Genomic DNA, 13837 nt, shown 5'->3' on the forward strand with positions numbered 1-13837 from the left:
ACCTAGCTCGGATTTTATTAATCATTACGATATTCATCCGTGAGATTAGGAAAATCTAGATAAACCTTATCTGTGATGAATAATCGGAATTATAATTATATAATAATCACTAAGTTTGATCTCCCAGACACAATAAAAATTATAAAACACTAAGGTTCATATGAGATTCTAACCCAAGTCTTTCAGTGCAATATAGACTTTTAGAATTCGTCTATCGTGCTGGTTTAACTTTCTAGTCTTATCTTATTTTTTTTTAATTTGATTTTATTTTACACACGCAAAAAAACAGCGTGTCCTTAAGTTTCTAATTATAAAATAAATTATTTTTTGCAGTTAAGCATTTTATGAACATATGAAACTGTCGGGTTCATCAATTGAACCATTTCTCTATTAACAATTGAAGGGATAATTTCATACTTTAAATAATAAAAGAGTCGGTTAAGAAAAAAAAGGTTTTCATTAAAATGAGACGCTGTGTGAAACATTTTAACGGATTAAGTCACAAAGTACGCTCCATAAATCAAAAAGGATCAATATATTTGTCACCTTGAGAAGAAATAAATCGTGCATTCAGGTTTATCCTCAAAACGATCTTTCTTAACCTGCCTTAGTAGAGATTCATATTAAAAAAAAATCGTCATCATTCTGTAATTGCTCGTCCCACCAAAAAAGGGACGGACAGCAAACTCTAGCAATGAGGGGGCTATCAATATAAATATTGGAACGCGGTTAACCAGATATAACATTCACTTAACTGAAATCCATATTGAAGTTCAAAGCATCAAATCTTCAAGAGCTCTTCAGCTTGTATGGCAACCAAGAAGAGGCAAACTTAAGCGAAGATCGCAGAAGCCACCGCTTCTCTCTGGTCCAGCTCAACGTCCGAAATCAAGAGGGCACCCACGAAACACACAATTCGCACCAAAATTGAATAATAACTTTCGTTGTCAAGAAAAAATAACAAATAAATTAAACAACAAATAAATTAACACAATAAACAAATGAACACCACGGTTCCAAATAAAACGAACGATTAGTCTTTAAATCCTCGTGCTATGGAAAAAATAATTAATTTTAATTTATCAATTTAATTTACCAAGCATTAATGAAGAACTGGTTCTTAAATATTTCCGTCTTGAATCTAAAAGTTATAAGATAAAAAAAGTAACTTAAAAATACATTTATTGATTGATTTTATTCTAGGACATATTATGGCAACATTGAGATATTGTTTTTATTGCCGAATTATGTCATTAATCATACTACAACAATGCATTCCTTTAAAAATTAGCTGGATTATATTAATACGCATAATATCATCAAATATAGAAAAAGTAACATGCTTTTAATATAAAATAATACATTTTTAACGTATGTTAAAAACCTATTCAATCTAAAGTTAGCGAGGGATAATATTAATTATTTAGTACACATATTAATGATGTAACAATTCTTATGCTCTTATCAACTTATTATGTTTTGTTGATAATGATCCTAACATGGATTATAGTTTAAGATTTTTATGGGAATTTAATCAATATTTAAAAATCCAGAGAATTGAGAAAAAATATAAAAAAAACCCTAGATAACTTTTGATCAATTTGATGCTGGAAACGATATTAAAAATCAATTAAAATAAATAAGTTATTATAATGATGATATTTAATCAATAAAAAAATGTTTAAAATCTATTTAAACGCAATAAAGATAAGGAATAGAAAACATTTTAGGTGATCTTATAAAAGAATAAACTTTGTTATTGCTCAGATTTTAACCTATATATAAATTGCAAAAATATTTTTTAACTGTATATTATTTTTACAATAATACGGTTATTTTTTTAAAACCATTTTTAGCACAAGGTGTATATTAAAAAATAGGTTTATTATTTAATAACATAAAATATACACAATTAAGACAAGTTTAAAATGTATATCTGATTAAATTGTTCTGCAACCTTATGTAGGAAATATTAACGATATCTATCTCTGCAGATATTTCATTCAGCAGAAGAATTGCTTTAGCTCAGTACAAATTTAAGAATTATATAAAGTGTTTAAATAGAAAGTAATAAAAATTAAAGTTTGCCAAGTCAAAATATAGGCATCTTAGTTACTTTAAAGATTTTAACTATTAGGTTGTTTCATATAAACTGGCCAATATTTTTAAGATGCGATTTAAAACGCCTTAATTTATTTTTACTATAATTTTCTAATCAAAATATGCTCCATTAATAGTAATTGAAATTTGTCTGATGAATGAATCCCTTTTATATAAAAATCTCTATTTTTAGAAGTCGCCAAGTCGTCATAATTCTGCTTACTAATCTCGTATATTTTATAGTTAATTTACTATGCATGGCTTAATTTATCACGGTTATAATCTGATATCGCTGTAAATATTTCAATTAGTTCAAGAAACAATTGATGAATCAACCCACCATATTTTTTTGAGTGAAAACTCTGTATATCATAGAGAATTCTTTTTTTTTATATCAGATAATAAGTTTTCTATTGTTTCTGAGGACTAATAAAGAACATACATTCTTGAACACATCCCCGAATGTATGTTCACTCAAGCGATCGGTAAGCAAAGAGTCGAATAACAATAGTAATGTGCGCAGCATGGTAGAATGTATTGCATAGCGCGCGTCCTTTTTAAACAAGAATTATCCACTTTTCACCTTTATTATGGCATCCAAATTTTGTGAAACGGTTACAAGAAAAACCTCTGAATACAGAAGTATTCAAATATTTGTTTGTAGATTAGTTTAAACAACGTTTCTCAATCTTTTTTTCATGAACATCAGATAAAGGTCTTCCACGGGGTTATTTTATTTTTAAGATTAATATCCCTAGCTAAAAATTTCTCATACTAATGCCTTACATTTCTTTGACTAACAGCACCCTCGCCTAATCCCAAATTGATCTTTCTCGTGGCCATCGCCGCACTGTTCTTCAGATTAAACTTGTACTGAGATTAAGTGCAGGATTTTTCTTAGTTCAAGTTCTAAAAACTGTAACTTCGTGTGATGTTATACTGTTTAAGAACAGTGTAAAAAATCTTGCCTGTCACATATATGCGATAAAATAATTAACAGAGGAGCAAATTAATTAAATACGTTTGCAATAATAATAAACGATCGCGGAAGAGTCCTTCAATACCATAAATATCAATATTCATAAAGTCTGATCGTGTATTACAATCATGGACTGTTAATTACTTTCTTTATTTACTGCCATATCTAGAGGTTTCGAAAAAACTGGTTTGGAATCAAAACTACATATCTTCTGACTCGCGAAAATGTTTTTCCGCATTAATTCACATTTTAATCCGACCGCATAAAAAAGCTACACGAAATCTTTATGGCGTTTTTTAATCGCCAGTCGACCCTGACAGTGGCAGTATCGAATCGTGATTCTACAATAAGTGTTCAATCATAACCCTAATTTCGAGTTATTAATTTTTATATTCACATTCGCGTCTTGGGATGATCACGGGCCGGAAATGGGATAGGCGAGCTGCGGTCGAGTTTCACTTCTTCGCCATCGTGACGATGGTGAAATCCATAGAAATCGAGATGGCGCCAAGAGCTACTGCTACCACCGGCGATAGAAAATTAAATAACAATAATCGTAAACCGCTAACGTGGTCATCGTACGATAAACTCTCAGTGTCAAAAGGTTCTTAAGTATAGACAATTCGTATAATACAACTCAAGATGTGAATTGCTACCATTGTTCGCTGAAAGTATTCAGATTTTCTCCTCGTATAAATCATTTACTACTGCTTGCGTGTAATCATAATTGATTTATATGTATGGATAAATTAGATGTTGCCTTAACCTCATGTTTCAAACGGTAGAAATTGAACGATGTTTGATCAACCGTCACGAGAGTATGATTGCTTGGATTAATGGACGCAAACAATAATTTTATATCTACGATCGTTCCATTCAATGAAGTAGTAAAGGAAAATATAATAATTTTAATGAAATCTGCATGTGTACAGATCAGTAATATTCAACTGTATCATTAATGTAGTTGTGTTTTTATTCAAAGCTAGAAGAAATATTAAAGCAATTTAACAATAAATTTATGAGATTAATAAAATTTGCAGTTTCTTATCATCACCTTTAAATATAAATGAAAATAACATCTAATCTTAAAACCATTGTAAAAAATCAGATCATCAAGATTCATATTATTTTATTAAATTACATTTTGAGGGGGGTAGCTGGCTTTATCGCCGTTGGAGCATCTAAAAATCAGCATCTGCCACTTAATCGATATTATTTTAATTAATAATGAAATTCATCATATGTTCGATTAATAAATAAATAAGCAAAGATATCTTTAGATTTGTAGTTTTTTTTTTTAAAAATGTTCGGAAGCTAAGGTTGGATCATCCTTTATATATGATAACCTTGAGCATAAACAATGTATCGCAAAAATCTATCTTACAACTGAAGGACTACTAAAACACTTAACTTAATTAATTTTTGCGGCGTTATAGACCATTAATCCTCGCGACGTTAATAACAATTGTTTCGTCAAGATCAACTTCAAGATTCGGAATTTAATGCTCTCAAAATATATATGTACGTAAATGTAAAAACTTTTTTTTTAAATTGAGAACCATGGATAACAATAGCTGGCATAGACTGGTCAAAAAATGCAAAATATTTTTTTGTCTGGAATAATTAATGTCCGCAAAAATCTGTCCGTAAAAACGTTTTACACGAAGTAAAAATTTTGATTCCTGGATTTAATTCAAGTTGATTGCTACATTTTTTTTAATAAAATATTAACAGTATTTTTTTGTCCGCAAAAATTATGTCCGGAAAATTCCTGCCCGCAAAAATTTGTTCGCAAAATCCATGTCCGGAAAAATCCCCAAACCAAATTAAGATAAAAAAAAAACTGCTTTTGAAACTATTCTGATTGGGAGTATTACGTAATTTAATAAAAAATATAACTATAAACTAAAAATATCGATTATATAAAATTTTCTTAACTTAATAGAGCACGACGAATTTGCTCAGGAATTTCAAAAACATCTGAATTTACGGAATAGAATGAACAATTGGTGTTCACTAAGTAACGTAATTTTTAATCAAAATGTCAATCTTAGAACTTACGCCATAACTTAAAATCAAATGCAACACTGTATGTCGCATGCTCAACCTTGGATGTCAACATGTTAGAGTAACTTTTCTCCGCAATCTGGCAGTCATGTCTCGAGTCGGTCATTGTTGGTTCGGAATTCCAAAAATGATCAGCGGCAAACGTTATCAAACGAAAGTTTCGAGGTCGAACGCAAAAGCTCTATTGCAAATCCGCGATAAAAACTCTGGTCTCGCATTTCAAAACAACAAAGAGTCCTTCTCGAGACCGAGGCGAATATCATTTGTGATTTATGCCGGCGTGGTCTAGTTATATAGGGGGAATATGGCGAATAAGACGTAGCCGGCCATTGTTCGCGAGATGCCGATTATGGCCAGCGTGGCATTTAGACGGCCGTTGGACTTCACGATTCGTACTTTATTGTCACCGGGGTTTCATTAACCTCGGCTGAATTAATCACAGGCGGGACAAAGGCGACCACGGCTGTTGCGGCGGTCACGGCCGCCGTGTCGGACCGAGAGTTCTTTCAGGCCCTTTTTGAACATTATCATAAACGCGACCTGCGCGCGCATGACCTTTTTCAACAATGGTCGCTCCTGAATGTGAGCTCTGTCATGCTCGACTTTAACCTTTTTGTGTCACGTGTCACGAACCATAGAAAGCTCGTCTCGAGAATGCATCGTGAAATCAGCAATTTGGATTCTTTCTTTTCGTCTTTTTCCTCTTTTTCCTCATCACTGAGAGTTGAGAATAGGGCGTTCAATGTCGATATATAAAAATATTTGGATCCATTTTTGTATTAAAATACTGATATTTTTATTTTAGATTTTGTATGATTTGTAGCTAATGGTTATTAATTTCCTCGCATATTGGCCATAAGTATTTATTTTAATTCTAGCCCTAACGGGTATGACTTCGCAGCCGAAAAGACGCCATTGGAAACTGGTAATAAGTTATTATGTATTATTACATATTGCGACAAATATGACGCGGGAGATTGTTATTCTCCGAGCGGTGGTGGAGAAGCTGGCGGAGGGACGATGTCAGTGGGAAATCCTCAGATAATTTTTAGCAATATTTAAAAAAAATATTGTACTGTGAATTACACAAAAAAAAAATTATTTGGATGTTAAAGCGCAATTTATCAAAATCAGTTAAAAAATATAGATTTGAGTAAAAATACATAAATTCAATTTTTACTCATTTTCATGATTATCTTGATTTTATTTATATAAATTTCATGGTATTAAAAATGACATAGGTTCGATTTATGTACTTAGTTTTCTGTGTGTATTATCAATAAAAATCATTGAAGAGAAATCACCCATAAAATAAAACCGAATGGGAGTGCAGAAAATGAATCTTCAAAGACATCTTCAAAATGTGAAGAATATGAATAAATTGAAAAATATAACTGATATTAAAATCATACCAATTTTTTCTTAGTTTATAAATAAATGTCCGATGATTTTTTTGTCATTAAACTTTTGAATATAACCAAAAAGTAAGCAACATCACAATGAAACGAATTCCATACTTCCGCTTCATCCACTGACAAAATTGAGCCGAATTTGGAGTCTTCTTTGGATGGCCCTATTATCAGGGAAGAAATCCAAATGAGAATACAGAAAATGAATATTTATAAATATCTTTACAGAATCAACTTCACCGTGGGGCAAAAAATGTCAAATTCAATCCACTCATCAGAAAAGATAATGTCATTCTTCCACGTTTACATATCAAGATTTTTGACTTCATTTTCAGATTCAGCACGTAATTTTACATAAGAAATGATCAATTAATATCATGGAGCAAAATTGCTGTAAATTAGTATAATCAAATAAATAAAGATATGTCGAGAACCTTTTCTGAACTGTTTCAATTAAGAGAATATCTGAATATTCGAGGATTTTAAATAATAAATCCTGACTTAAGAATGCTGCGAACTAAAGTGTCATAGAAGGACACAAATAACTGACACGTCTCAAAGCGAACATTTAAAGATTTTTCGCAGATATCGTTTACATGTAGAGAAAAATTTTACTTGTTCTGAAAAGTGATTTTGAGATCTTTAGTGGAAGTTACTCTGGATAGAACATTTCCATCGATAGACGAATGAAATTCAGAAAATGACATAATATGGTACTTTCCGATACCAATATTTGATACAAAATAGAGCTTTCGATAATACTTACGATACCGTTTAAAAAAATTAAAAATTAAAAAAAAATTTTTTTTTTCCAAAACACGTTTACCCACCATACATACGCTTATAAGACTTGCAATATAGTTAAGGTCAGTGTGAGCTTATTTATACATATTTAAAGTTGAATTTTTGTGACAGTATATAATTCTTGCGCATCCTGTATATGTTCGTTAGCAAAATCTAATGTGTCAATTTTTTGCAAAATGGTTTAAATTTTAACGAAAAAATTGCTATACATGAAACGTTTAAAAGCCTAAACTACATCCAAATAAAATATAAAAAAAATAGTTTTTTGCTTCAAAACAAGCGATGTATCAGTTCGATCGGACCCCCATATGAGCCATTTTGAGACTTTCAGAAGAATTAACACTCTTAACTGCTTGGTTTTAAAGACAGACGGATATTCATAAAGAATCTAAATCATCTGTAGAATGCATTTAAACAATTTTAAATCATTGTCATACAGAAAAATTGGAGTTGGGGTTCTACTAATATAATTAATAACGAGGGTAGACAAATTCGCAGAATTGTGTTAAAGTACTATTTATTTGGATTCAAGAGGATTGATACAGTTTCTCAAATAACAAAAAAAACTTCATGCTGCGAATCATTCTATGATACCGCACTTCTAACAACATTGCAGGTGTCTTATCACTAAACTTTAAAATATTAAAATAGAATCATTAATAAGTAACTACCGCACCCTCACAATGAAATTACTGGACCACCACTTTATCAGAACATTAACACAAAAGTCAGCTTCAGTATCTACACAGATGACAGCAACACTAACAGAGAAGTTGAAGCTTGACTTACGTTATCTACCGGACCTTAGATCAGTACTTAATCGCTCAGAGTAACATACGACTTGCTTCACAGCTGATCATAGTGAAAACTTTTAAGGATGCAGTCTACTCGATCCACCTCAGAGAAAACCATAAAACGGATACCCTATAAAGTATAGACCTTACAAACTCAAAGGTAAAAATTTATTATACTCTTCCCTCGATTTACGCGGTAGATACGTTCCAGGAAATATCGCATAAATCGAGGCATTGAACGAACTTTGTAATAAAGCGATTGAGTAACATTTTGCAGAAGAAGAAGACATGTTGAAATGGCGTATTCTAATAGAACGCGAGATAAGCGGATGGATTTTAAAAAAGCATAGGGTTAAGATGAAGAAAGTTACATTCTAGGTTTCTCTAATCTTTCAAATGGACATCCATAAGGCCGTGGTTGTATTTATATGCTTTGTATTTGTGCTACATACGAATTTCTAAGAGTTCAAATGAAGCGAATACTGGTAATAGTATAAATGTGTATAATTTCATGCGAAAATTCACAAATGTAACCTAATACTCCGAAGCAACGGATTTTACACCATTTATATGGATCGAGTGTCACGCTCAACATGAATCAGTTAACTCAAGAGTCACTTGCGCTTTTACCGCTAGAAACTAATGGAGAATCTATTCAGAAGAAAAAATATTTAAAATACACTTTTGACTGTTGAGATCGAAATAAAGTAAATTTGACAACGTCATTCTCATCACCACACATCATCAAAATGAAAACGAATTTAAAAACATGTACCATCTAGTATATAAATATATCGTGTCATTATGTAGTGTTATTAAAATAAGTGTATTAATACAATTCAAGAGTTTCGAAAGTTATGAACTATTTTCTAATCTACTCGAGAATAATACGATTGGTTTAGTATGTCCTCAATAAGGTATTATTTAGTCATGTATAGTTGTGTCTTCTTGCTAGATTTACTAGAACTAAAACATATAATTTTAATTGTAAAAAACGCTAGAAAATAGAATGTAATTAAGTTTCGGTTAGACCGGATGTTATTTATGACTCAAAGAATTAACGGAATCGCATTCTTTATCACCCATTACCACCTTAAAGGTGTTACTCTGTCATTTTAGTGGTCGAAACGTTTACGAAACGGTTTTCATTGATTGGAAATCGCTTAGTTAATTGACGAAGACCCGGACCGGTTCTAGTTTCATTCATGAACACAGCTTGCCCAACGCCCAGGTGCATTGCCAATGCATTTCAATGGCGTTTTGGCAATTAGCGTCCTTCCTATATTTGCAAAGCGGACATTGCTTTAAGACTGCTTAATTATATCGGCGGATATATCCGAATCAGAAAGCCGTGGGCCGATCGCGTAATAGCCTTATCTGTGTGCTGCGGCATGTCTGCACGAATGGGGGTCAAGCTCGTGAATTTGCGATGCAGTGTCACTGTTTTGATTTGTATGTCGACAGTAAGGGGAATCAAACGCTCGGTCTGATTATAAATGCAATCTTTTAGTAGAACGATGGTGCTTAAATTAATTCTGAATTGTATGGGAAAAATTAGTGGCGGACCAAAAAGTATTAGTCTCATCTATAACAATATTACGAGCTAGAACTCAATAAAGCGCATCTAAACCAAATTTTGACCAAAAATAATTGAAATTCAAAGTCGAAGGGTCTGTAGAATTACATCATTGACAATTAAAAACGACTGACTTAACCAAACAAACGATAGTTCAGCAGAACTCGCGCCAAGAGGAGCAACGCTAGAAGTATCGACCGAAACGACCCGTAGACGTCGAAGAAGCAGCCACTTTTATCTTCCATTAAGAAGTCACCGCGAATAAACTCGTATATTGTAATAATGCTATGCTTAATATTTAAGAAGAAAATTAATAATATATAATTTATCAATCGTAAAAAATGCATTCAAATAGCATTTTACCTATTTATGCACTTTACTTGAGATTTCTTGCCTCATAAAACAATGACCTATAATAACATAATATAAAATCATCGCCATGTGGTTAAATATCATGTCCATAAATTAAATGCTATCCACTGTCACTTTTTCATAATTCACTAAGATAACATCGCAAATTTTCATATAGTAACTTATTATATATCAAAATATTAGGTAATGTCTATTTTTATATTAAAATATATACACGCGATAGCTGGTAGTTATTATGTAAAAAAACAGAAATAACAAGAGTTAATACATGTAAATGTAATGCGTTAAATTACGGCTGAAATCCGAAGCAACGACACAAATGAGTTAATAAAGTCGCCCACGCATTTTAATTGACGTTTCTAATAGAATTTAATTCGCATTGCGCAATCTTACACGCGATGTGTAATTTTTACGCGCGTTAGCGATACAAAAAATAATGCAACGTTCAATTAGATGCTCTACAAAAGTGATGATTGATATCGCGTTAATTTAATTAAAGCGCCATTTTGACATTTGACTTTGGCGGCGCTCTAGTGATGTTCCGCGGCGATCCTTGAGTGCGCCCGATTACTATCGCGTTATTTATACATTTTAAAATACGCACAAACGAGTGCTTTCAATTTCTAAGAAAAATAAATAATGCATGATGCGCGTGTTGCAAACGCAGGTGCAGTCGCAATATGGTGATGTGTCAATAGTAACAAAATTGTACGGGGTTACACGTCGATAAGTGCACTTTATTTATATTCCAAAATTAACCCACATAACGAACCACCACGTCTCGAGGTGCTTTTACGCTCTGATTTGTGATTAAACGGAACGTGCAGCATTCTTGGAACAGACTCGGCGAGAGCGACACAGCGTCCTGAGCGAGACGACTGAGATTAATAAAAGGGGGGAATGATTCTATAATATGATATCATAGAAAGCCTTTTATTACCGCTATATAATTCGATCGGAATTGACACATATTTTTATGTAACGTGAAGAAGCCATCACATACTGCGCGCGTGATAGAATTTCTATTTGAAAAATATCTCGATAGCCGGCCATTTGCGTGTAAAATCATTGAAAAAACGGGGAAGGAAACATACCGTGACTTTCGAACGTTGCGCTTCAACACTCTGAATTTCGAATCGACTGTGATGAAAGCATTATATGTATTAGATTTTTACGCGCAAATTGTTAAAATCACATTTTAGTCGATTGTAGCTGCATTCCTATCGTTAAGTGATCTTATCAAGAATTCAAGGATTTCAACGATAAAGCGGCATTCGCATAAGTTTTCGAATCATTTTTGATTTAAAAGGGTAGGTAGGATTATGTAACGGTTCTATAAAAGAATATAACAGGTTTCTAAGACTGATAAAAGTTTCCACGTTAAACTTTTGCTAATCACGAAAAATGAGCAACGTTAAATTTAGTTATATTCGTTTTGTATCAATGACTTTTAAACGGCTTATTATAGTAATTTTGTTTCATATTCTTGTATATATTTATTAAATTGACTAATTATAATATTGTACAATATATTGTCACAATATTTAACTTAAACATTGCGTGGCCTATGAAATATGGATTAAATCAGAACACCGCAATTATTATGTTAATCAATATTATTAGGACCAAACACACGTATATAACGAGCATACCCTACGATTTATGTCACCGTGTTCGGATATTATAAAATCAGCCTTTCAACAAATCGCATTTCCTATCGCGGAAGAACGCAAGTCACGAACGGAAAATATCTGGAACTGTCAAGAAGAACGTTTCATGTGACATGCATGCTCATTCAATTTTATTCGTCCAAATCGCGTGCATTTATTGGGAAAAAATAGATATGAGACAATGGCATGCATTTCGTGACGCTTTGGCCAAAAAACGACGATAAACGTCGAGTAAAAAAGAAGAAACTGACACTCGATATAACGAGCATAGAGTTCTGATGTAACGAGCGTATGTAATAAGGACGGGGCTATTTCGAATGAAATACATATATACTGTCTGTCTGGATGTAAACATGTCACACGTCTGGAATACATAAGAAGCGTACGCCCGTTAGACGCTCGTTAACTGGGCTCGTGTCTCATATGGCGAACGCCGCACGTTCAAGGAACCGTTAATCGTTTTGTATCGCGGTTTATGGTCGTCAAAGAGCATAATTAGATAAAAGTGAATAAAAAATAACTCTTGTCGCTGCAGAGCAAAAAGCGTGCATTACATTAAAATTAGCACGACAGGGCTACCAACTGACTTAAACACTCCCTTTTGTTCATTCTCCTTTACAAACAAAATACATTTTGTTAAAATATAAAAATGTGTACAATATTACTAAGAATTATGATGTGAAATATCCGACTCACTAAAGCTACTATGATATTTGTATATACATATGTATGTCATACAAGTTGAAAAGAATAAATAAAAATATTTCTTATTATCTCATAGTATCAAAACCCTATTATTTTATAACAATAAAAAGTATGATTTGATAACGTTTGCGAAAAATAAGATCTTAATATGACGCAATCTGGGGTTTCACGGTTCTTAGTTCCGGTCGAATTCCGTTATTTCAAATCTGTTCAGATCGCGTTACGTGAAATCGATTACTTTGGCTGATTGATAGTTTGCATGAATATTTTGAAAGATAACGTATTACGTTTGATATAAAACGCCCATAAAAATACGTGGGGGGGAACAACAATTATTTAAAAAAAAAAAGGTTTTATAGATATATAGCGGATATAACTTTTGCATAAGTTGCGTGAGCTTAAACGACAGCATTTAGTTTTGCGTGATCGTTCACGTGAAAGACCTTCGAAGTTTTTGATTGAAATTTTATTGCCCACATAATGCAACGTAAACAATAGTTTATCGTTGATATTTTCGTTTTAGAGAATATTAAATAATATGCGGAAAAAAACTATTTTTTGTGTGTATGATCGCAGGGAATTACCGACAATCTCGTGGGATTGCCGTCATGATTAAAAAATATCATTATATTTCTTTTAATCACGTGTAGTTATAGAAAAAATATGTAATATAATATTTATTATTATATGTTATTTTATTATATAAATATCGTTGAATAATCTTAAATACTGCATTGCGAAAATGCAACATGAATAAAATATACGAAAAATTGGCGCATTGCTACTTCCGTCTGGTGCAACAACATAGTTTCTCAAATGCAGATTTGATTCCCATTATAACGATTGAGCGATTGTTGTGTACAAAATGGCACAGAAAACGTATTTTAATCGTCTATATGTTTAACAAACACTGTTTTTCTACAAAAAAGTCAATTCAATCATTTTTAATTTCAACGTTCAACCGTTTTAACAAAAAGTTAGATATTCCTAACTAAGAATTTATAAAAATATAGTTATTTAATATATCACTAGATAAAGACAAAGTCCGTTTATGAATAATAAAATATGATAAAAGTGACGATATTATCATAACATATCAATGAAAATTTATTGTTTGATTAGATTTTATCACAAAAAATATAAACGTTATTAAAAAATATTATTTCTAAAAGATATATTTATAAGACATGCAATTTGGAAAATATGATCATCGAACAATTCGATGTATATCAATTTTTTTTAATTTAAACCTTGAAACATAAAAAGAATGTTAGGTTTTCATAGATATTCATCTAACTTTTTATCTGAATATTTTCACATCGACAAATAATTAATCATTTCTGGTGTATGTCACAGTGTAT

The 13837-nt window shown here is 31.9% G+C and overlaps 1 protein-coding gene across 2 annotated transcripts in view; it reads right to left on the minus strand.

The window, feature by feature from the left end:
- Positions 1–13837, minus strand: part of LOC148231791 (uncharacterized) — a 76182-nt gene that overhangs the window by 50827 nt on the left and 11518 nt on the right. The window lies entirely within an intron of this gene.

This window comes from Plectrocnemia conspersa, unplaced genomic scaffold (assembly GCF_051122295.1).
Source record: "Plectrocnemia conspersa isolate PC_06_02 unplaced genomic scaffold, ASM5112229v1 ptg000009l, whole genome shotgun sequence".
Lineage (NCBI taxonomy): Eukaryota > Metazoa > Arthropoda > Insecta > Trichoptera > Polycentropodidae > Plectrocnemia > Plectrocnemia conspersa.